This window comes from Haemorhous mexicanus, chromosome W (genome assembly GCF_027477595.1).
Source record: "Haemorhous mexicanus isolate bHaeMex1 chromosome W, bHaeMex1.pri, whole genome shotgun sequence".
NCBI lineage: Eukaryota > Metazoa > Chordata > Aves > Passeriformes > Fringillidae > Haemorhous > Haemorhous mexicanus.
Window position 1 is genome coordinate 7,845,892 of NC_082380.1, and position 24,680 is coordinate 7,870,571.

Sequence of the window (24,680 nt, forward strand, 5' to 3'; positions counted from 1 at the left end):
CTTGACATTGGGATGCACGCCCTTGATGACTCTGACTATCTTGATTGTAGATACTTACTGAGTATTCAGAGTATTCATATCTTGGGTGTCTCTGGACTGTCCCGGGAAAGGGCCCATCTCCACATGGAGCCACATCTTTTCGTTTGCTAATTAGGTTTTTCTCTCTGCTGTGGTCTGTGGTTTTGCAATTTGTGAAGCAATCTTGACCCCTCCCCCCCCACCCCCCCCCCCCCCCCCCCCCCCCCCCCACCCCCGGCTGCGGCTTGTGGTTTTAAATCTTTAAGGATTTTTTCGTACAAGTACAACTTATTTCATGTATATTTTACACTAGCGCGAATTATTCCATAACATATATCACAGTTGCGTTGATTTATGGGGTATTGTTTTAAAGATGAGCTGTTCAAAGGTAAAAGTTCTTATTATTTATCTCCAAAATCATCTTCATCTTTGGGAACAGAGCTCTTCTTCTCCTGGAGGTACAGGACTATTTTTCTTTCTTTCTCTGTTTAAACTTCTCATGGGATCAAAGCTATTTTAACATCTGTTTATTTTAGCATGGAGGCTTTTGTTTGATATTAATTTGAACTCTTCATCTCTTTATAGTTTCATGCATTATAGGGGAAAAGAGTTTTTTCTCTATAGTTTATAAGAGGATTTTAGCTCCAAAATCAAGGCATCTCCTCGTCTTCCTCATCTGGGATTTACCTTCTTTCTCACTGACCATGATGTTGTTATGAGTAAAAAAAAGTTACCCATTTTTTAAAGGTTGCAGATTTCACAGGCTGAGCCAGTTGCTGCCGGCGGGGGGGGGGGGGGGGGGGGGGGGGGGGGGAGTTCTAACTGTTCGTTGCTAGTTTCATGTTGTAATCACCTGTTAATAGTCGGTTGTTAACTCCCTATTGTTGAGAATTCCTCTTTTTTGTATAGTACCACCCTGCCTGCTGCCAGGAGGATGGCACCACCCCCCCCCCCCCCCACGGTGAAAGGAGGGGTCATTGGAGTTGCCATGCAAATGACCTCTGAGCCAGCATGCAACGGGAAAAGCCCCTCACCAAACTAGCAAAAATACCCCTAAAAACAACGAGCCAACACAAAATTGATGGATTGAAGTGATGTCTAGACATGAGGAACAGACTCCAGGGTCCGCTAAGACTCTTTTTACTCCTCACCATAACCTAAAAAGATGTCTGCTGGACAGAGGACCTCAAATATCAAACTGAAAAATTTGGAATCTCCTGGTGCTCTCGTGAGGATGGACCCCCAGCTCTGCCTGCGGACTAGGGGACAAAGCTGCACTTTCCTCCTCCTCTGTGCCACTCCTGGGAGCAGCGGTGGCGTGAGCATGGACCGGTCGGTTCTCCCCTCCTGAGTTGATCACTTTTAATCAAGTCATTAAAAAGCAGAAAGATCTTCTGCCCTATTCATTTCAATGTCTTCATGTTGTTTCTTTACATGCTTGTATCTTGTTCCTTTCTCTCACTCAAGGGAGGACTGAAGCACTGAAAGGGTTAACATCATGTCACCTGGGTTTTTCAAATGGTCACCTGATCTGATAGTAGTTTGTGGTGGGAGCTGTGGCTGGAGCTGTGTTAGGATCAGTTTTATGGTTGGTCTTCATTTTTTTCTGCATCTTATTCCAGTCAAACTTTAGCTGATCTATAGTCTCCCAAAATTTGGAATTTTCTGGGATGGCAAAGTAAGGATTTTAACCTGTATCATTACATTGAAAAAGTCAGATTTTATTATCATACTTAAAATTTCCTTTTTTTACTTTTTCCTGGGTCCAGTACATGGTTGATTCTTCTGGGAGCCACCATACAGTAGTTCCGTTACTAACCTTGTATCTTTTACAGGGAGATTTTCGTACTTCATGAATGCACTTTTTCCCCGTGTGCCAGAGACATTCTTCCCCTATGACTATTTAACTCAAAATCCACCCCTCTGGTCGGTTCTCTCCACTTGTACTTGTTTGGTTCCACTTAAGGAGCTCAGTTGGGCCTAAGCTCCTGCCTTTCCATGGCTATTCTTCTGACATCAAAGCCCCTCCACAGACCTAACAACTGGTTAAGTTCCCTACTTATTCTTTCCCCCAATTCCACAAACTGATTTTTACCCATTCTTGAGATATCTATTTCTTTTTCTAATTGCTGTTCAAGTTCCGTATACAAATCATCAATTGAGATTGGTACAGGTTTAGGTGGTTGTACTGGCTTGGCCTTTTTGTTTATCAATTGCTCTTTTAGTAAATCTTGTGCTTTGTTTCCAATAACATAGGTGAAACAAATCCATCTCTCCCCTCTTTGGCATTGACTTCCCATTCTGTTACCACTTGTTCCTAAGTTCTCTGCAATCCAGTACTTTTTCCCATTGCGCGTGCAATTGCCTAATTTGGATGGGTTATAACAGTGATTGTTGACATGAGTGTGAGAAATAAAAAAGGAACCTTGGTGTCTTTCCACATATAGCTTGTGGTAACATCTGTGGCATGGCCTTGTCGATATCTCGAAAGGAAAAAGACGAAAAATGAGTGACAGAAAAAGCAATAACAGAGGTCCAGTATGGCTTATACTCCCACCTCCCATGCCTGTGAGGTTGCAACCCACAGCAGGTGTATAGGATCTTCTTGGTGGCAAATACAGAGGCCAATCTGGTCTTGCCCTCTATTTCCTAGTCACTTTCTCTTAGCTAATTTCCAGGCAAATCATTTTTGACACTCCTTAACTGTGGTTTCCCACCGTTCCTCAGGTATCTCTCATTCAACAGGCACTAATAATTCCCATCCACAAAACAAAGTTATTATTTCCGTTGCTTTGAGTTCTACCTGGATAGGAGATTGATTTGGCACTTGACACTTCCTGCAACGAGAGCGTTGATTATGTGAACTACAATACCAATTCTTCCCACAATTTAAACATTTACATTTACCCAGCTAGCATGTCTAGTATTTGGGTGAATCAAACAGGGTATTTGATATGGCACTGATGGAAGTTGCAACTCCTCCTCCTCTTTGTATAAGTCACAGGCTAAGGCCTGAATACAAGAGTTTTCTGTCCGAAACAGTCCTGATCCTCCTGTTTGGAGTGGAAGTATTCCTCCCCAAATAAGGTATCGGAGGCATCTCAAAGTTTGTCCAGGCGGTACTTGAAACCACTGATATAAACTCCATGTTATTTCCCAGTTAGGTGTGATCCTGTGTATGTTTCTCGGATCATTTGGGTCTTCCCAGTTCATTACCACCCATTTCCCATTTAAGAGTCAGTTTTGTATCACTCAGTTCAGATGTTATCATCACTCCTTAGCTTCTTCCACAGGTCCTTTGATTCTGCTGGCATGGATCCACCCTTGTTCCCTGGTCTGGATCACAGCCTCGGTCATCAGCAATACCTGAAAAGAACCTTCCCATTGTGGAGTTAAAGACTGTTCTTTCCATGTTTTTACTAGCACCCACTCCCCTGGATGAATATTATGGATTTTAAAGTCTAAAGGTGTGGTTTGAGGGATTATTCCTTTTAACCGTAAGCTTTCAAGAGTTTTTGCAATGGTGTTGACACATCCTTTGACACTCATTTCCCCTACCTCATTGGTAGCATTCTCATATTGAGTGGTTAGAAAAGGTAACCCAAACATCATTTCATAAGGTGACACTCCCAGATCTGACCTGGGTTGGGTTCGGATTCTCAATAAGGCTAAAGGTAGGCATTGTACCCATGACATTCGGGTCTCAATTATCAATTCAGTCAAGGTTCTCTTTAAAGTCTGGTTCATCCTCTCTACACAACGAGAACTCTGTGGATGCCATGGGGTGTGTAACTCCCATTTTATCCCCAAGGCATGAATTATTTGCTGTAACACTTTTGACTTAAAATGCATTCCCCTGTCCGAGTCTATCCTATTAACCATTCCATATCTGGGAATAATCTGTTCCAAAAGGGTTTACCTACCATGTTGGCTGTGGCTTTGGCAGTGGGAACTGCCTCCACCCAATGAGTTAAATGGTCTGTCATTACTAATAAATACTTCCATCTTTGTACTTGAGGAAGTTCAGTAAAATCTACTTGGATACTTTGAAATGGTTGAAGAGCTAACTCAGGACCTCCTAATGTCATTTTTCTCATTACCTTTTTTTTTGATCTTTTGGCAAGTTATACATCTTTCAGTTACTTGTTTTGCTACTCCAAAAATCCCAATACACCCATAATTACTTAAAAAATGATCACACAAAGCCTGGGTACCCCAATGGGTTTTCTGATGCATGTCTTCTAATATTTTCCTATTAAGCATTTTATTAAGTAATTGTCTTCCATCAGGAAGTTTCCATTTCCCTGATTCATCTTGTTCTCCTCCTATCTTGTTTAATTATTTTTTCTCTGCTTCACTAAACTTTGGAATTTCCAATTTTCCCTCATTTGGAGTTAATATTAACATAACTCTTTCAGCTCCATTTTCTGCTGCATCCTTAGCTTCCTGATCTGCCAAATTATTTCCTCTTATTTCTGGGATCACTCCCTTTTGGTCTCCCTTGATGTGTACTATAGCTATCTCTTCAGGTAATTTTAGTGCCTCTAAGACTTCTAAAATGAGCCCCTCATGTACTAATCCTTTTCCTCTTGAATTAAGTAGTCCTCTTTCTTTGCAAATTTTTCCAAAGGTATGTACTACTCCAAAGGCATACCTCGAATCAGTATATTTAGTTCCTTTCTTGTGTGCTAAATATTCTAGTACTCGTTTTAGAGCATATAATTCCCAAGTTTGAGATCACCAGTTTGAAGGTAATTTTCCTTTTTCAATAGTTTGCATGTTTTTACCATCAACTACTGCATACCCTGACATTCTTTTTCCTTGTAGACATCTGGAGGAACCATCCACATAGATTACTTCCCCTTCTGAAAAGGTTTGTTCTTCAAGATCTTCTCGGACCTTTGTTTGGTATTGGATAATTTCTAGACAATTATGTATTAGGTAATCTGCTGGTTCTCCATATAAGAATTGAGCTGGATTTAAACTTCTGTTTACTTCTAGCATCAGGTCATCACTATCTATCAAGATTGCTTCATATTTTAACATTCTAGAGTCTGTCAATCATTTTTCAGCCTTCTGATTTAACACATTTCAAACCGCATGAGGTGGGCACACAGTTTGTTTACCTCCAAAAGTAAGCTTACGACTTTCTTCCAGAATTGCGGTAGCTGCTATAGCTTGAATACATATTGGCCAGCCTTGGCTCACTAGGTCCAACATCTTTGATAAATAAGCTAGTGGTCTCTTTACTCCTCCCCACTCCTGAACCAAAATTCCATGAGCTACCCCATTTTCCACATTTACGTACAGATGAAAGGGTTTTTCTAGTGAGGGTAAGCTTAAAGCTGGTACTGAGGCCAGTTTTAACTTCAGTTCTCCTAATTTATCATCATCATCTTCCTTGGTCCATTTTATATCATCTCCCTCTGTCAATTTTTCATACAAAAATTTTACTGCCTGTATATACCCCTCAATCTATAATCGACAATATCCCAATAAACCAAATAGTTTTCTGATTTCCTTTTTTGAAGAGGGAGGGGGAAGAGATAAAATTCCTGCAATTCTCTTGGGGTTGAGCTTCCGACTACTACCCTTACTAATTAAGTGTCCAAGATATTTTACCTCTGGTTCTGCAAATTTCAACTTCCCTTTTGATACCCTTAATCCTTTTTCCCCGAGAAAATTCAAAAGTTGTATAGTAGCCTCTCTCACTTCAGCTTCCCCAGATAGTAAAAGATTATCCACATATTGGATAATTTGTATTCCAGGAGGAGTAGGAAAAGCTTGTAGTATTGTTTCTAAAGCTGGCCCAAATAAGTTTGGAGACTCCATGAACCCCTGTGGTAATTTTGTCCATCTTAATTGCTGCTTTCTCACAGTTTTTGGATCCTCCCATTCAAATGCGAAGATATCTCATCTCTCCTTGGCTAGTGGGCAAACCCAAAAAGCATCTTCAAGATCCACTACACTAAACCACTGATGTTGGGGTGGGCCTTTACTTGGAAGAGTATAAGGATTTGGTACCACTTGGTAGAGAGTCTGAGTTCTTTTGTTCAACTCCCTTAAATCTTGTAATAATCTATATACTCCCATCAGACTTCTTTACTGGGAGAATAGGGGTATTATGAGGAGACATACAAGGTTCTAATGTCCCATCCTTTATTAGTCCTTCTATTACTGGCTTCAAACCTTCCTGTCCTTTTAAAGATATGGGGTACTGACAAACACGTATGGAGCAATCTTCTCTCTTAATTGTAACCCTTATGGGGTCGATATTTAATCCTCCCCTATTTCCTTCCCCAGCCCAAACTTCCTTGTTAATTTTTTCCTCATCTTCTTGGCCAAGTTTTAAAACTCTAGCTGTCATTTTCCCATCTTCTGGTATAACCCCTATTCCTAATTGCACTTGTAAGTCTCTCCCCAATAAGTTGCTACCTGCCCCTGAGACCAATAAGACATCCCCCATGCAAATTTTAGTTTCCCCCCTCAATTACCATATCTTTAATGACTGGAATGGTAAAACTTTCTCCTTTGCCCCTGTTACTTTTACAGTATCTTTGCTCACACTATAACCTTTTGGAATATTTAACAGGCAGGTTCTTTCTGCCCCTGTGTCTACCACAAATTCTAATTTTTCTTCTTGAGGACCCACTTTTAAAATTATCACAGGCTCCAGATGGTATTTGTCCCTTTAAAAATAGAGCCTATTGTAGCCATGATATTTTCTGAAAAATCCTTTCCTTAGGATTTTTTCTCCTGAGAAGCTGAGAGGCCTCAGGAACAAAATGTAAAGAATAATTTTCTGCTGCTGTGGAATGCAACAGGTGGATCTGTGAATGGTTGCATGTGGTTGTTTCTAATTAATGGCCAATCACAGTCCAGCTGGCTCAGACTGTCTCGGTCAGTCACAAGCCTTTGTTATCATTTTTTTTCTATTCTTAGCTAGCCTTCTGATGAAATCCTTTCTTCTATTCTTTTAGTACAGTTTTTAATATAATATATATCATAAAATAATAAATCAAGCCTTCTAAAACATGGAGTCAACATTCTCATCTCTTCCCTCATCCTGGGACCCTTGTGAACACTGTCACAGCCTATGACATCCCTATTCCTCCTCTCTGCCCATCTCTGAAGATTTTCAGATCTTTTACCTGCTTAGGACAATTTCTCCTATAATGTCCTTCACCCCTACAGTAAAAACAGACATTTCTAGAATTCTCCTGAGACTTGGTTTGTATTTGGGTTCTATTCTTTTCCTTTCCCCTATCTCTACAACCTGCATATCTAGGAGTAGTGCCTGTGTGTTTTTGATTTTTCTGGAAATTGTTTTCTTGCCTGGTGGCTGCCATAAGTTTTGCTTTCAGTTTAGCTTTTTCTTCATCTCTCCGGACATAAACTTTCTGAGCTTCCTTTAATAAATCATCTAATGATCTATTATGGCAATCCTCAATTTTTTCTAATTTTTTCTAATATCTGGCCAAGCAAGTAGCAAAGTTAATCCTTAACAAAGCTTTTCCCACATCAGTTTCAGGGTCTATCCCGGAATATTGTTTCATATTTCTCCTAAGTCTGTCTAACAGTTCAGTTGGAGTTTCTTCTTTCCCCTGCTGTGCCTCAAAAGCCTTTTTAGCATTTTGCCCTTGGGGTGCTGCCTCTCTTATTCCCTTGATTATTAAATTACGATATTCATTAATTTGTTTCCTCCCCTCCTCATTATTTTGACCCCACTCAGGAGGTGCAGTTGGCATTTTGTCGTCTCCAAGGGGCCTCTGAGGATTATCTTTTTCCCAAGCTTTTATTCCAGCTGCTCTGATTAATTGCCTTTCTTCCTGAGAAAATATTATTTTCATTATAGACTGCATTTCTTCCCAAGTATAAATGTTCAGACCTAAAATTTGGTCTAATTGTTCAGCTGTGCCTATGGGATCCTCCAAAATCCCTTTGATTTCCTTTTTAAAATTTCTCACCTCAGAAGAAGTCAAAGGGGCATTTACAAACCTTGTTCCACCCCCTCCCATGGGAATCTCTCTTAGCAGAAATAGACCAATCCCTTCATCTAACTCTTTTCCTTTTTTATCCTCTATAGCCTTTCTCCCATGTTTTGAGAAAGAATTTGGAGAGGGCTGCCTTTAACTGAGCTGCCAGTGTTTTGATAAGGTGCTTCCTCTAGAGAGAGTTTCCCTGAACAGCCGGAGCTGTGGTTACCAAGGGAATGGGACTCAGGGCAGGACAGGAGGTGAGGGGAGGATATCCTGCCAAGGCTTGGTCCTCCAAGGGCGAAGCGTTGGCATGGTCTGCTGCTGGAACTGCCAGAGGAGGGAGTTTTTCTGGGGGACACCAGACAGGAGCACAGACAGCCTGCACGTGGCTAATGGCGGCTGAGTCAGCAGCGGCACCCAGTGCCTCCAGCATGTGCAGGGCAGCTGGGGATTGGGCAGTGGGGGAAGCAGTCAGGGATGGGACGGCTGGTGAAATAAATAGGGCAGGAGATCTTTCTCCTTTTAAATGCCTTTATTAAAAGTGATCAGCTCAGGTGGGCAGAACCGATGGGTCCCCAGTCACGCCGCCGCTGCTCCCAGGAGTGGCACGGAGGAGGAGGAAAGTGCAGCTTTGTCCACTAGGAGGCAGAGCTGAGGGTTCCATCCTCATGAGAGCAGTAGGGATACCCCTTGTTCACAGCTGATGTCCTCCCTGGCTAGGGCGAGGGGCAAAAAAGGTTCTCAGCATCTCTGCAGGCTCTGGACTATGTTCCTCATGTCTAGACATCACCTCAATCTCCTAATTCTGTGTTGGCTCTTTGCTTTTGGGGTCCTTTTGGTAAGTGTGGTGTGGGTCCTCTCTAGCTGCATTCTGGGTCTGAGGTTATTTGCATGTCCTCCGATGTCCCCTCCTTTCACTGTCTAAGAAGGGCCATCCACCTGGCCACAGGCAGGGTGGTACTGACAAAAAGGGGAATTCTCAACTATAGAGAGTTAACTACCGACTCTTAACAGGTGATCACAACATGAAGTTAACAAAGAACTCTCCTCTGCCAGAACTGGCTCAACTTGTAATTCCACAACCTTTAAAAAAAATGGGTAACCCTTTTTTTATTCATAACAGCTGTGACCCCTGGTGAGGTTGGGGCGGTTGTTATAGGCCATGCGGCAGGAGGGACCCCAGGCATTGCTGTTAGGGCGGCCACGGACCAGGTGGCTGGGACTGGGGCTGACAGATTTACCGGCGGGGCCGGGGTTGGGGTGTGGGCAGGGATCAGCGGAGCTGCTGCAGGCAGCAAGCCCACACTTGGGACAGGGACCGGGGCAGGCAGAGCTGCCGCGAGCAGCGAGCCCGCACTTGGGATGGGGATCAGCGGGGCTGAAGCAGGTGGCGAGCTGGGACTCAGGACAGGTGCTGGGATGAGAACAGGTGCCAGGGCTGGGACAGGCAGAGTTGAGGCAGGCGGCGAGCCGGGACCCGGGACAGGTGGCTCCGCCGCGAATGGAGGAGGCAAGATCTGCAAAGGATCCTACTCTTTTTCTTTTTTTTTTTCTTTCTTTTGTTCCCTTTCCTTTCTCCTTTTTCTTTTCTTGTTTTGTCTCGGAGGTTTCTGATACTTTAAAGATTTTTATTCTCCTAAAATCTCCTGTCCAACATATGGCATATTCTCTTTCTTCTAGATTAAACAGTTCCTTTGAATTTGCAAATACATTTAGAGCCTGACAAATCCAATTTTCAAAAGAGCCGTATCTAGGCCAATAAACGTGATCAGATCTTATTTCCTTTGTTGGCCATTCGAGCTCACAGAATTGTATCATCTTTACCTTGTCCTTTTTTCTTGTACAAGGGTTTTATTCCCATTTGGCTAACATAACTCCCAGAGGGCTATCTTGGGGTATTTCCGTTGGTGATTTTTTACTCCTTTTTTTCTTTCCTCTATCCACCTTACTGGGTTTCTGTCCCATTTTCCAATATCTTATCTATTAGTCCCCTGCCTCTGTTTTTCACTTTTCTCTAATAACCTAAATACCACTTTCTTTCAACTACACACACACAAAAAAATAAAAAACCTTTTTCTCACACTACTTTTCAATACAATACACCTTCCTCCAAGGAGATATAGTGAAGCTTAAAATAAACAATCTACATTACATATACTTTCATTCGTCTACTTTCACACACTTTTATTTCTCATTCTCTTCCACACATTCTTTCACACCCTCAGGACCCGAAGTGGATCCCTGTCGCCAGAGACTCGCGAGTCCCTGTGCCCCCCCACCCCCCCACCCGCCTTGGGGTTGGCCTCAGGGTTTCAGTATCTCCGGGCCTCCTGGAAGGGCCCTGACTCTGGTGACCTCCGGTGCCAGTTCAGCTGTGAGGCTGTCTGCGTGTCACTATTTAGCCACAGCCCTCTCCACAAGCCCGGGAGAACTATTGCCTGTTTGCAGGTCACATACACCTTTTTCCACAGCCCCCTCTTTCCCACCCGCCCGGGAAGTTAAGGCTGATTTTGTGTGTGACTCACTCTCACACACAACAATATGACAATAAGGTACCTTTTACTTTCAGATCACCTATTACAAGTTTATGTGTTACTGGCCAGTCCCGGTGCTATTGGATATCCCTCAACCCAGCTGTGTTGTCCAACCCCAGATGCTCTTGGGCATATCCTCAGTCGGGCAGAATTTTTTTCAACCCTTGATGCTCTTGGAATGTTAATCCCTCAACCCAGTAGGTTTTAATTCTGGATGCTCTCAGGCACTCTTATCCCTCAATCCAGCAGAATTTTTAGGGGCCTCTTCCACACTTTTTCTTTCATTTTTCCTTATGGATTATGCCAGGAAAACCCTCAGCTTCCTCTCTCCAAGGGGTCCCACCCCTTCCCAGAGACCCAGCCCCAGTTTCCCCAGGGGGGGACTCTCTCACTCTTTTTTATCACTCGCTTCATCTCTTTTTACTGGTCGCTTTTCTTGCGAAAAGACGAAAATGCAGCATGGGAAACTCTGCACTCACGTAGCAGGTCTGGGATAAACAGCCCGCCTCTCATTCACACACATTCATCCTCCCCCTTATCCGCCCCGTCCAAACTTACCTATCCTTTGTCCTTGGGTCTTTGTTCTTTGTGTACACTTTAGTCTTAGGGGCCAATTACCGTGCGGCTTTAGGGAATCCTTTCCCTTCTCTTTGTTTTATTTCCTCCTTTTGTCCATCGATTGTAACCTGCGTCTGTCGGTCACAGTAGAAGGAACAGAGCGAGGCTGCCTCATCTGGCAGGGCGCACCTTCCTCACCCTGACTCTCCTAAGGCACCAGCAGCGAGGTGTTAGTAACCATCCTCTGCTACCATGATTGTGAAAAACACCAATCACGTGTTTTTAAAATTTTAAAAGTTTAATAGTAATAAAATGGTTATAAAAATAGTAATATAATTAGAGTAATAAAAATTTGGACAATTAGGATTAGGACAATACCAGACAATAGAAACAAAGAGTTACAGACAGTCCGGGCACCTTTTCTGGGCAAAATAAGCCTGAAAAAGGACACATGTTAACAGAGGATTAACCCTTAAAAGCAATAGCCTGTTGCATATTCATGCATCTCATACATAATTCATAAATTCCATTCAAACAAAGAATTCTGTCTGGTCAGTGTGAACTTCTTCCTCTTAATCCTAAATGGCGTCTTCAGGGCTGAGCGAGGCAGGAAGAAGTTAGTTTCTTCTGATAAGGGAACAATAAATTCTTTTTCTCTGAAAGATTTAGGTGTCCTGTGGCTGCTATCTTGGTGCAAGTACCTCATTCCTCTCTTAAAAAATATCCCACATACATAGTTTTTATTTTAACTACAAAAGTTACCTTTTAACTACAAAACTACATTTACCATACTATTAAAATGTTAATATAGCACTACTAATCTTCACAACATAATACCTATAGTAAATATCTGCGTAGAGCTATATAATATGCACTTTTCACAGTGGATATGTTCTGCATTGTACCTGTAGCTATATCAATAAACTGTTAAGGCTGGGGAACCAATTGGAACACTTGTCACAAATATTCCTTAACTGGCCCATGCCAACTGAGGAGAGAGGCTAGGATGCAAAGTATAGAATTATAAGAGTAAATATTTATTCATGCACATGAGGTGTCCTGGCCAAATTGGGGCACCCTAAATGTGATTTTACATGGGATTCTTAGACCTTTCAAGCATTCAGGTAGAACACAATTTGACTAATCACTAACACCCACACTACTGATTACTGATCATAGGAAAACTATGCAAGGCAGCTATATTTCTGCAGGGTTCTTGCTGCTTGCCTATTGATCCAGAGATCCCTGGAGTCAGTCTTGCTATAGTTACTTATCTATGATGCCAGACGACTGCGAGGGTTTCAAAGACACGTCAGAGGGACTAGGATGTACTGGTGCTATCTCAGTTGTCCAGGGGTATCCTTTATCCTTCACGAGACAGCTCTGAGCTTCCAAGAAGCAAAGTCCTTATTTTCAGGGCTGGGCTGTACTTTAGTTTGTTTTACTTAAGCATGAACAATACCAAAGTCTCCAGCAAAATTCCACTACCTTATTACATCTGTCCTGGTTTAGGGCAAATCTGGGAGGAAATCGCCAAAGGAGTGCCTCTAGAAAGCAAATTCTAGCGGCCCCTCTCCCCACCAGTTTGGGAGACATAAATCTCCTTTGAGAGAAGTGGAAAAAACTGTTTATTTAACAAGCAAAGTACTCACAAACATGAAAAAATGAATAATATTAAACAATGAAACTTCTCATTGTTCTGAAGAGAGGGCAAATTCACAAAGTCCTTCTGTGGATCAGAGAGAGAGTCCTTTTCGTGGGTGTGTCCTCGGCTTTCTCTCAGTCTCTCTGGGGCTCAGGTCTCTCTCTCCAGGGCTCGGGTCCAGTGTCCCAGCCACACTGCAGCTTGGGGGGGCCCCAGATGATAGTCCTGGTGTTCCCAGATGTCCTGGTTTAGGGCAAATTTGGGAGAGAATCCCCAAAAAGGGCTTCTCCAAAAAACAAACCCACACGCCCCTCCCCCAACCGGTTCAGGAAGAATTCCTCGGAGAGAAGTGGAAAGAACCTGTTTATTTGATAAGCACAGCACCCCCCAGCACACACAATGAACAGTACCGGATGACACCACTCTTCCACTGCTCTGACAAAGATGACAAATTCAGAAAAGTCTCTCCTGGGGGTTTGCTCTGTTATCAGTCCCTCCGGCGCTGAGGCAGCTGCTGCAGTCACAAGGTGTAAACTCACTCTCTCCGTGTTCCAAATCCCAGTCCGGAGCAGTTGGCAGGTCCAACGGGGTGGGGGGAACAGTCCAGAAAGGAATTTGGACTGTTTAGCTAAATTAACTAATGGCGGGGGGGGGGCGAAAGAAAGCAAGAGCAAGCAAAGCAGAAGCGAAGCAGAAGCAAGAGCGAAAGCAAAAAGCAGGGGCAAGAAGCAAAAAGCAGCAACATGCACTGGTGCTATCTGGATGTCCCGCCGAGTGGCTGATAAGAGGCCAAAACAAAACCTTCACTCCACCAGTCTTAAAGGCACAGAACATAATATCCAGCATAAATTACACACACACGAATGGGGATAACAGTCACCCTAGGACACCAGACCAAACAATAGCTGAACAGTTCCAAAAAAACTTCTGGCCTCAGCTAACTAAAAAAACTAACTAAAAGCAAAGGAGAGCTCTCTCCTGCTGTCTGTGCTGCAGACAACACAGTCCATGAGAAGGTATGTGGGGGTGCAAGTGCAGTTTCTGCAAACAAACTGTGTGCTTCTGCTTCCCCCCCTCACTCTCGGAACCAGTCTTAAAGGTGCAGAACTTAATATCCAGCATAAACAGAACAGATGATTGGGGATACAGTCATCATAAAGTCACCCTAGGACATCATCACAGTGTATAATGTGATCTAATATATATATATTAACAAAATTAATGTACTTTCATACTATAAAGACTGATTGATATAATAGTTAGGAAAGGGAATTTTGTAACATGCACTTATTGCTTCCTTCCTGTCTGAACAGCGAAGCTTGCTTTCAGAGGAAACTGGTATGTTGGAGTAGATGGTGCCCACCGGATTCTGTCCTAATACATACTCAGGACATAACATATAGATGACATTTAGACCTCTGTGTGTAATCACAGTGGTATTTAAGAGACTTGCAAAGTAAAGATAATAATTACTGACATACCTGGTTGTTTCTCAAGATATGTGCTTACTTGAACTTGAATTAATGCTTTTACTTAGGTAGATGAAAACGTCTGTACATGGGGGAAAAATGGTCTGCATACTACTTAAATTTGAAATGTTATTATATAATTAACAAGTTAGCTTTGTTTTATCTGTGTGTGCTTTATTTATTGTTTGTTTGGGTTTTTTTAACAGAAAATACAATGGTCATATTGAAAACAAGCCCCTAACCATTCCAAAAGTCATTGATCTTCATCTGTAAACAAAGTCTGTGACTGAAAGGGACACCATAGGTAAGAATAAGTGGATACAAACAACAGCATATTATATCAAATATATCCTGATGTTGTTTTCTATCAAGTGTTTATTTGCAATAAATTCTGGAAATATTTTTTCAATAGATAACAAAAGAATAACAGTACAACTGATTATAAAGAATGTGAGAAGGAAAAATTCAGGCCTAAATCTCTTTTGTTGTTCCATGGGTGGCATCTTAATAGCAGTATTAGAAAAATGATAAGTAGGTGAAATCCAGCATAAAGCACATCTACTGCTGCAATAGGCATCCCTAGCAATATGAGACAACACAAGGATCACATCACTCAGTGTCTTTGAAACAGCTGTAAAAATAGCTTTGTACAAGAAAATGGTAACTGGCAGATATTGAAACACACTTTCTGCTCTTCTAAAATAGGAAATGCACTGTGGCACCAAAACCTAGTTCTTTCACCCACACCTCTGAAATTTTGAAGTAAAATATTTAGAAACCAAAACCACTGCAGAAATACATAGCATTTGTTTGAAAGTTAAGAGGCTCTTTTAGAAATGGTGATTTTTGACTCCTTAAACACAACCAATTTTTCTGTTCATAGTGGGCTGACCTTGGCTGGATGCCAGCTACCCACCAAAGCTGGTCTATCGCTCCCCTCCTCAGCTGCACAGGGGAGACAAAGTATAACAAAAGGCTCATGGGTCAAGATAAGAACAGGGAAAGATTACTCACCAATTACCATTATGGGCAAAACAGACTCGACTTGGAGAAATTATTTGGATTTGTTACCAATCAAATCGGAGTAGGATAATGAAAAATAAAATCAAATCTTAAAAACACCTTCCCCCTATGCCTCCTTTCCTCCTGGGCTTAACTTTATTCCTGATTCTTTCCATCCTCCCTCCCAACCGCATGGGGAGACAGGGAATGGGGGTTGTGGTCAGTTTGTTACACATTGTTTCTGCTGCTGCTTCCTCCTCAGGAGGAGGAATCCTCACACTCTTCTGCTCCAGTGTGGGGTCCTTTCCACAGGAGAAAGTCCTCCATGAACTTCTCCAGTGTGAGTCCCCTCCATAGGGTGCAGTCATTCAGGAACAGACTGCTCCAGCATAGGTACCCTGTGGGGTCACAATTGCAATGCTCCAGTGGGAATTCCTCTTTCCATGGGTCTACAGGTGCTGCCACAAACTTGCTTCAGCATGGACTACCCATTGGATTTATTGCCAATCAAATCAGAGTAGGATAATGAGAAATAAACCCAAATTTTAAAACATCTTCCCCCCACTCATTCCCTTCTTCCTGGGCTCAGTTTTGTCTCTTGGCGGTGGTTAGCCCTGCTTCTGTCAAACATGTGGGAATCATCTAGCAGCTTCTCAGGGAAGCCACCCCTGTAGCTCCCCCCATAGCAAATCTTTGTCAAGTAAACCCAATGCAGAGGAGCAGACTGCACTTCATTGTCAAGAATTGTTCTTTGCAGTTCCTAGCATCTATGGGAGAAAGAAAAGCTCTCTCTTTTTAAATCACCCAACCTGCATGGAACATAGCATGTTCCCCAGAACGTTTAGGATGGTGTTTACACAATGAGTTACTGGTATGCAAAAGATGCTATCAAAATCTTGAAGAACAAACCATCAGTGTTTTAAGTTTGTTTTTTAAAAAGAAAAATAGGAAGCAATTATATGTAGTACATTATATGATTGTCAATGAGCTCTTAGTCTTAAACAGACAAACTTATCTACATTTGTATCTAGACTTCAGTGGATAACTATTATTTTAATCTTGATTTTGAGATCTAAATTAGCCATGATTTTTTAAGTTAGCAGGTCAATGCACAAAAGCTGAGATGAAAAAAATGCTAAAACCCTGTAACCTTTTAAATTGCTGAGTGGTAATCCAGTATCAACTAACAGAGGTGAAGAGTGAAGTTCAGGTTAAAACAAGAGGTTGCTGAGTGAAAAAAAAAGTATCTCTTAACCTGTATAATCTGGATCTAGACTGAGACTAGGCCTCAATTATTTGAAAATAATCTTTGTCATCCCTTTTTGTATATGTTGGCAATTGCCTTCAAAATATAATTGTAATTTTAAAGATTTGCAAACTTGTATTTTTCAGCATTGCATTATTTTCCTGAATATCAGTGGCTGGTGGATTTCACTGTTGCAGCTACAATTGTGCATGTAGTGACTGAAGCCTATTGCAGTATCATGAAGCCTTCACAAGAAATGAATATCAGTGTAGTATGGTGTCTGCTTGTCTTGGCCTTTGCATTGTATCCTTTACCTATTTTTTAAAATAATTCTATCTGTTCCAAATAGCTTTCATCTTTCTTCAATTAATATAAATCTCTGTATTGTTGGTTTTCAGGATAAATAAATATGTATTTATCATTGCCTTTGCCTTAGTCTTTACTAGGAAGACCAGCCTTTGGAAATACCAGGCACAAGAGACCAGAAGGAAAGCCTAGAGCAAGGAAGCTGTACCTTTGGTGGAAAAGGATTAGGTCAGGGAATAATTAAGCAAACTGGACATAGGTAAGTCCATGGGCCCTGATGGTATACATCCATGACTGCTGAGGGAGCTGGTAGTTGTCATTGCTAGGTCACTCTTGATTATCTTTGATCAAACATGGTGGTTGGAAGAACTGACCTAAGACTGACTGAAAGAAAGTAAATGTCAGTCCTGTCTTTGAGAAGGGCAAGAAGGAGGACCCAGGGAACTATAGGCTGGTAAGCCTCACCTCAATCTCTGTGAAAGTGATGGAATAACTAATCCTGGAAACCGTTTCTAGGCACATGGAGGACAAGAAAATCACCAGGACTAGTCAGCATGGCTTCACCAAGGACAGTGGATATTGTCTACCTGGACTTCAGGAAGGCTTTCGACCCTGTCTCCCATAAGATCCTCATAAAGCAGCTATTGATGTATGGGCAGGATGAGAAAACAGTGAGGTGGACTGAAAACTGGCTGAATGGCCGGGCCCAAAGGATGGTGTTTAATAGCAGTGCAAAGTCTAGATGGAAGTCAGTGACTAACAGTGTACCCCAGGAGTCAATACTGGATCCAGTCTTGTTCATCTTCATTAATGGTTTGGATGATGGGGCAGAGTGTACCCCCAGCCAGGTTGCTGATGACACCTGTACAGGGTCTGGCTGAGTTCATTTTACTCCTCCCCAAATTGGGAGGAGTGGTTGATACACCAAGGGGTCACACTGCTGTCGCAGTGAGGGAGGCTCGGGTCATCTCAATATGAGAATCAGCAAGCTTCGTTTATTGATTAGAGCATCAGACATTTAAGCACGACACGTAATAAGCTCATGCATATTCTGTAAGCTAAACAGTCTATTGGTTATTCTTACTTCCTCATTCTTTACAACTTACATCTCCTTTTTCTCATGCCTTGCTCTCGGCTACATCATCTTGCTATCAGACTACAGCTATACCCAAGGCCACTGCGGCCTTGCAGGTGCAGAGACTCAGATTAGCTGAGTTTGGTACTTTTCCGTATCTATCATCTCTCCACACACTGCCATCCGGAAGGACCTCAACAAGCTGCAGAATTGGGCTGACAGGAACCTCATGCAGCTCAACAAGGGGAAGTGACAAGTCCTGCACCTGAGGGGAAATAATCCCACGCACCAGTACACATGCTGGGGGCTGCCCAGCTGTAAAGCAGCTTATCAGAAAAGGACCTGGGGGCCCTGGTAGGCACTAAGTTGAACATAAGCCAGCAATGTGCCCTTGCTGCAAAGAAGGTGAATGGCATCCTGGGGTGCATTAGACAAAGTATTGCCAACATGTCGAGGGAGTTGATCCTTCTACATTATTCAGTGCTGGTGAGGCCACACATAGAGTCTTGTCTCCATTTAAAGGATCCCCAGTGCAAGAGAGGCCTGGCCATATTGGAGAGAGTCCAGAGAAGGGCCATGGACCTGATGAAGGGTCTCAGCATCTCTCATGAGGAAGCACTGACACAGGTGTGACTGTTTAGCCAAGAGAAGAGAAGGGTTAGGAGGATGGAGGAATCTCATTAGTGTTTACGAATATCTGAAGGGAGCATTTTCCAGAAAAATTGGATTCACTACCCGGTGTGCGACAAGCCAGTAATTGCACACTCAAGACAGACATTGGTTATTCATTTCTGAGTTGTGCAAGCCTGGGTGCTTGGTGAAATTACACAAATCAGGCACACCAATTATCAAAGCTTTTTACTATTAATATATTTTAGCAAACTGAAGAATTAGTGTTCATTGGATACAAGTTACATAGTTCTCTTATTAATCAGTATTGTCTCTTCTATTGGTTAATAATTATTTTGCTTCTCATGCTAATTAGTCTGCATGCCCAGTCTATCTCTTCTTTTGGGTCAGTGGGTTTCTTGGGTCAATGGTCTGTGAGTCAGTGGTCATGGTGTCCCCCTGCTGGAATTGCCTTTTATCCAGTTGGAGCTGATTTCAGCACAGTTGCTGAGTTGGCTTTATTAGTTTCTTCCTTATCTTGAGAGTTCTGCCAGATGTCCCATAAACTCTACAGTTTTTGTGTTCATTATCAGTGGGCATCCTTCTTCCCAAGCTTTGTTAAACATTCCCCTAGGTATAAGATCATTGAAGCATGTCTAGCCCTAAACTTGAACAAGGCAATTCTACTAACAAGTAATTTGTTTTTCTAGCATCTGGACATCATTTAGAGCTTGTTAGCTGCTCTCTATTTCATGAATTAAATCTCCCTTCTTGTTGATTAGGCTTGAAACTATACAAAGATCAAACATCAAAGAACATCCTTTATTAAGAAAATTTTACATGTTCCACATTTTGCAACAGGAGGGTACAAAGAAAAGGGACACAGATTCTTTTCTGTGGTGCCCAGTGACAGGACAAGAAGCAATGGGCACGAAGTGAAACAAGAGGTTCTGTCTGAACACCAGGAAAGACACCTTTACTGTAAGGGTGAGTGATGGAGATGAAGCACAGCCTGTCCTTTCTAGAGCCTCTACATGATGACAGAACTGCTCTATCAAGGCTTGTCTTCTCCCAGTAATGAGCCCAATTCCCATGAATACTGTGATTCAAGCTGTTGTATCCACTGTATACACCACTGAAGAGCTTCCACAGCATCTCGTGCAGATGCACCTGCAGGGGCTTGGGGACCAAACATCTTCACTCAGAATTCTCAGTGGGGAAGATCTCTCCAAGCTAGGCATCAGGGCAGGGCCAAGACCAGAGACAACACCATAGGATTTAAAAGTTCTAGTAGATAATAGTCAGAAAGGCTAAGCTCTGCCTGCTCACCAGTTCTATTAGCTCTCCTGATAACACACCAAGGACAGCCATAGACATAATATTTACAAAACATTGTGTCCTTTGTTTGAATAGCTGTGTAACTCTGACATCTTAGTTTTTCCTTGAAGTGAGTTAGCATTGTCAAGATGTTCTGACATGCTTTCTTTTCTCCAGCATATAATTGGTATATGTATACATGTATGTAGATTTTCACACTATCATAGAATGACTTGGGTTAGAAGGGACCTTAAAGATCATTTAATTCCAACATGTGTGTCCCTCCCCCCCCCACCATGGGCAGGGGTACCACCCACTAGATCATGTTGCTCAAGGCCCCATTCAACCTGGCCTTGAAATCTTCCAGGGATGGGACATCCACAACCTCTCTGGGAAACTTGTTCCAGTGCCTCACCACCCTCTGAATAGAGAATTTCTTCCTAACATCTAATTTAAATCTCTCTTATTTTAATTTAAAACCAATACCCCTTGTCCTATCACTATCTGCCCATGTAAAAAAGTTGCTCTCACTCTTTTTTAAACCTTTAAATACTGAAAGGCTGCAATAAGGTCTCCCCAGAACCTTCTCTTCTTCAGACTGAACAGCCCCAACTCTTTCAGCCTGTCTTCCTAGGAGAGGTGCTCCAGCCCCCAGATCTTCTTTGTGGCGCTCCTTTCAACCTGCTCTAACAGGCCCGTATCTTTCTTGTGCTGAGGACCCCAGAGCTGGATGCAGTACTCCAGATGGGGGTACCATGAGGGCAGAGTAGAGGAGCAGAATCCCTTCCCTTGACCTTTTGGCCACTCCTCTTTTGATGCAGACCAGGATGCAGTTGGCCTTCTGGGCTGCAAGTGCACACTGTTGTCTCATACTCAGCTTTTTGTCCACCAGAACCCTCAAGTCCTTCTCTGCAGGGCTGCTCTCAATGACTTCTTCTACCAGTCTGTGCTCATGTCTGGGATTGCCCCGACCCAGGTGCAGCTCCTTGCACTTGGACTTGTTGAACCTGATTAGGTTCTCATGACCCACTTCTCAAGTTTGTCCAGGTCTCCCTGGATGGCATTCTTTCCTTCTGTTATGTCAGCTGCCCCTATTAGCTTTCTGTCATCTGCAGACTTGCTGAGGGTGCACTCGATCCCACTGTCTATATCATTGATTAAGATATTAAAGAGCTCCGGTTCAAGGACCGAGCCCTGAGGGACACCATTCGTCACTGGCCTCCACCTGGATATAGAGCCATTGTCTATAACTCTGGCTCCGTCCATCCAGCCAATTCCACAGTGTTCATGGAAGCTTTGTAAGGTAAACAGAAAATCTTGGTATGAAAGCTTACTTAGTCCCCACAGAATCCAAAGGAATGGATTTTGATTAATTTAACACAAGGGAAGAAACTTGGAAAGTTTTGCAATTTGGTGACAAGTTTATTGCGGTGTTTGAAGCAAAATATAGTTACAAACCTACGGTCAAATACTGGTTTTGAACTCACTTGTAAAAACCAAGAATAAGCATATTTAATAATTGATTAGAGCTGCATGAAGCTGTTCCCTACATAGTTGACTTCTGGTGTATATGCCCACCAAGTGTTAAGAAAATTTCACAACTGGCCTATGCAGGCTGAGGAGAGAGGCTAGGATGCAAAGTATAGGATTACAAGAACAATTATTTATTCATGCACATGAGGTGTCCCATTCAAATTGGTTCACTCCAAACACAGTTTTACACATAGTTCTTATACCTTTCAAGCATTCAGTTGCAACGCAATTTGACCAATCCCTACTTAACACACACATGTTGCTGTTTTTCAGAACAACTATAATTCTATGGCATAATCACCCATCTGCTTCTTTTTTGATCTAGATGTCCTAGTCTTGCTACAGTTAGTTATCTATAATGACAACTAATAGGAGGGTTTCACAGAGATTTTTGTTAGAGGGGCTAGGATGCTGGCATTATCTTGATAGTCCGGGGGTATCCTTTATGCTTCAAGGTGCAGCCTGTCCTCCTTGCAATGAATCGGGGACCTTTAGTCATGCTGACTTAACCATGACTATGCAGTATACAATATAAATGATATATATCTAGCTTAAGAAAGTTTATACAATTTCATACTATAAAGACTAATTGGTACAATAGTTAGGGAATGAGATTTTTTATGGGCTTAGAAGCCCACTGTAGTCCCTTTGCATGGCTTGGCTGGGAGGAGCTGGCTAAATATGAAGGGACGGGAACAATGGAACTAGACAGAAAATAAAAAACTTGAATAGTGAAAATAGCAAACGTACAGATGCTAGATTCCAAGGACTCTTTGGGCGGGGCCAACGCAGCCAGGTATAGGGGCACAATGTCCAATCAGAAAGGTCAACTCAGGATATGACCTTATAAGAAAAAGGTCTTGACCAATGGTGAAGGAAAACTGGAAACCTGACCAAATATAGGATAGCCCTATTAGCATACTACTAACCCCCATGACTCCACGGTTTCCACTGTGGCCTGGACAGGTGTTCCCTTCCCCTCAGTGCTCTTCCTGCCACAGTCTGAGGTCAAAACCTTCTGTAAAAGCATCTGAGATAAGGAATCCTAGCAGGACGAGATCCCACAATTTTTTTCCTAACACAAGCTGTTTTGCAGTGGTGCTCATTGCTGTTTTGTCCATCTACTTTGCAACTATTTCACTTTGTTCATCTGTGCTAACCTAGTTTATCTGATTGCTTTTTTTGGCAGAGAAGGAAAGACAATTTAAAAGAAAAGTTGCTGCTTTCAGTTCTAGTGAGGTACTGCCGGGGTCTCTCTTTCTAGCTGGTCAGAGTGACCCCGAGAAAAGTTCGAAAGTTTCTTTTCCCAGCCCGGTGCTTGAAGAAGAAGTCAGGGCTCTTCATTTTTTCGGTCTCAAGATTGTTTATTGCATCTTATCTATAAACTTCTTTCTCCCTGTCCAGCCGAGATCCGTTTGGCAGGACAGCCAGAGGCACTCTGCCCACCCCCAGGGCGGTGTTATCTTTATATACTACAAACTACGTGTACAATATTTACAGTTATTTTCCAATACCTATCATCTATATTAGACAGTGAGTTTCTACTTTAGACCAATCTAAAAGTGCTGACATCACCAGACAAGATGGAGGTAGAGAAGAAGAAGAAAGGCTAGACACGCCCAAATCCCTCCATCTTGTCACCAGAAACCCCTATACCAAAAATCCTAAAACCTACATTTAGACTCTGTAATTATTTTATTCTTACACTATTTACACTATTGTGGCTTTTATCTCTTTCTATAAAGGTGATAAGTTGTTCCGTGGTTCGTAATCGAACACGCTGGTGTTCTGGGCTGTGTGCCAGGGTCTCCGAGCCCCCTGGCAAGGGTCTCAGGAAACTCCGGACTCCCAAAGGAATGTCCTGAGTTCCGACAAGGTACTTGTCTTTTTTTTTTTTCTTGCAGCCATCTTTGTTGTTTCAACTCTTTTAAGCATATGATTGCTCATGTGCCATACTGTGTTCCTGCCTTGTAATGAGTTTCACAGAATCACAAAATCAATTAGGTTGGAAAAGGCCTCTGAGATCAAGTCCAACCTATGACCTAACCACCATGTCAACTAGACCATTGCACTAAGTGCCTCATCCAGTCTTTCCTTAAATACCTCCAGGTGTTACCAAAAATTCAGTAAAATAAAAAAAAACTGCTTAACACCAGTGTAGCATTAAGAAGCAGGCATTCTTTATTTGTCTGGATGCACAGGGGGATAGCTCCTCCCAAAGCCGTGCATACTGGGTACAGGAAAGTTCCTGTTTATATACTGTATTTTGCATACATATTCATTGATTGTCCCGGACTAAACATAAATATGATAATAATTTCCCCAAAATCATTAACATATTTCCCCTCCCTTTATGCATGCGTTCTTCTGTCCTGGGGGGGGGGGCGGGGGGTCTCTCTGGTGGCCCCTGGTGGTCATAGACCCCAACATTCCAAGTGACCTGGCTGAGTTGGCAGGACACTGAGGCTGGTGAACTTCCAGTTCTCCTTCTTAGACAATGGGCAGTGTGCAGTTTCCATAGGCCAGTAGTTTTGGAGAACAAGCTCTTTGTTAGCTCACTGGGTGTAGGCCATTTATCATCTGGCAACATTGCCCCTCTTTGAGGCTTGTGAAGCTTGTCTTCTTTGCAAGCCTTCATAAGCCTCACTTTGCCTTTTTACTAACATCATAGAAGTTCCTCATGTTGCATTAGCAATCATATTTTTTATGCAGCTTAAAGCAACCATCATAATCACAATTATTTTTGTGATCACATTTATACTTTGCAAAAGTAAGGCCAACCAACCAGTTAGAGAAAATCCAAATCCTTTAAATATTTTGTTTAGCCAGTTGCTTTCTAATCCTGCTCTTAATTTTCTGCTGGGTGCAGCAACTGATTTTATCCTCTCTATTTGATCATCCAATTTAGCAGTCACATTTGAAATGTGGACACAACAAGTACTGTTGTTTAAATTCAAGTATCCACATACTCCATGTTCATGTAACAGCAATAAGTCTGAGGCCAATGTGTTTTGTAAGATTATTTTAGTTGTGGCTTGCAATTGTTCATTTATTTCAGTGAACCCCAATTGAATTGCATTTGCTAAAGTTTCCATTTGCAGAGTCAAATTGTGTATGGTTAATCTATTTCTGAAGGTAGATATTTGGGAAGTGAAGATGGATTTTAAAATCCATCCCACTATGCTTCATGTACTGGGATGTTTCCAAGTCTCATTGCATTTAACTTTTTCCCACAGTTGGGCTTCCAATGGTGACTCCTTTCACAAGGGACATGATGTTAATACTCCCAGTGTCGATTGCACTCTTGATCCTCCCAAGGGCAAATGTGTGGTCCGGATCCCATTACTTCCCACCCATAATGTGGGTCCTAATGATTTTACCTTGTCTTG

General features: G+C 42.4%; 1 pseudogene; it reads left to right on the forward strand.

Moving 5' to 3' along the window:
• LOC132341417 (transmembrane protein 161B-like) overlaps positions 1-24,680 on the forward strand; it is a 124,106-nt pseudogene that overhangs the window by 54,766 nt on the left and 44,660 nt on the right.